Genomic DNA, 998 nt, shown 5'->3' with positions numbered 1-998 from the left:
TTAGAACACATTTTGAGATCTACTGATGAAAAGTGCTATTTAAAAGCTAGTTATAAAAGCTAGATATATTATTATTGCTTGTGTGATAGAGTTTTTAATGACTTGATCATGTACTCTTTCTTCTCAGAGGGCCCCTGTCTCATTCCATGCCTGTGGCAGTGAATCAGGGTTGTGTAGCAAAGGGAACTGTTGTCTATAGCTGGGGTAGGCAACACAGCCCACAGGCTGGATCTGGCCCATGGAGTGATTGGATCTGGCTCACAGACCTAGCAGGATTTGCCTATGTCCTTGCCCATGCCTGCACCCCTGCCACTTCCCCTGCCATCCTCATTCCAGTTCAGCGTGGGCTAGGTGGCCTCAGTGGTGTGTCAGCAACAACAGGGTGGACACAGTTTGCAGATAGCTGGTCCCAGAACAGCTCCCCACAAGCTAGGCAGCGGCAGGGCAGGAGCTGAGATTAGTGGAACTGATGTAGGCATAGTCCTTAGCTGCCTGGCTCTGGTACAGGCTCAGGGAAAGGACCTGCTACTGATGTACTGCCAAAGCCATCCTGCCTGCATTGGACCCAGAGGCAGGTTGTTCTGGCTTCTGGCTTGTAAAAGGTTGCTGGCCTCTGGTCTATAGGATCTCTGCTTCATTTGCTACAGCAGCAGTAAATAAAATGGAAATGGAAAGCACAGGAAACAGCTGTTTGTTGGGATCCCCTGCTCCCCTCATACAAACACATCAGAGCCTTGACAGTTCAAGCTTCCATGCTGTAAGGAAGCTGGGAGCCCCCAAAACAGCTTTGTTGGGCTCCCACTCTTCCTACTGCATTGGAGTCCCCAGATCATATGAACTCTGGAGCAGTCTGGAGTTAGCTCAACACATAGATTTCATAGATTTCATAGACATTAGGGCTGGAAGGGACCTTGGGAGATCATCGAGTCCAGCCCCCTGCCCAAAGGGCAGGAAGTCAGCTGGGGTCATAGGATCCCAGCAAGATAAGCATCCAATTT

The sequence above is a fragment of the Crocodylus porosus genome, unplaced genomic scaffold (assembly GCF_001723895.1).
Source record: "Crocodylus porosus isolate Cpor-Errol unplaced genomic scaffold, CroPor_comp1, whole genome shotgun sequence".
NCBI lineage: Eukaryota > Metazoa > Chordata > Crocodylia > Crocodylidae > Crocodylus > Crocodylus porosus.
Note: the sequence above shows the minus strand (reverse complement) of the source record.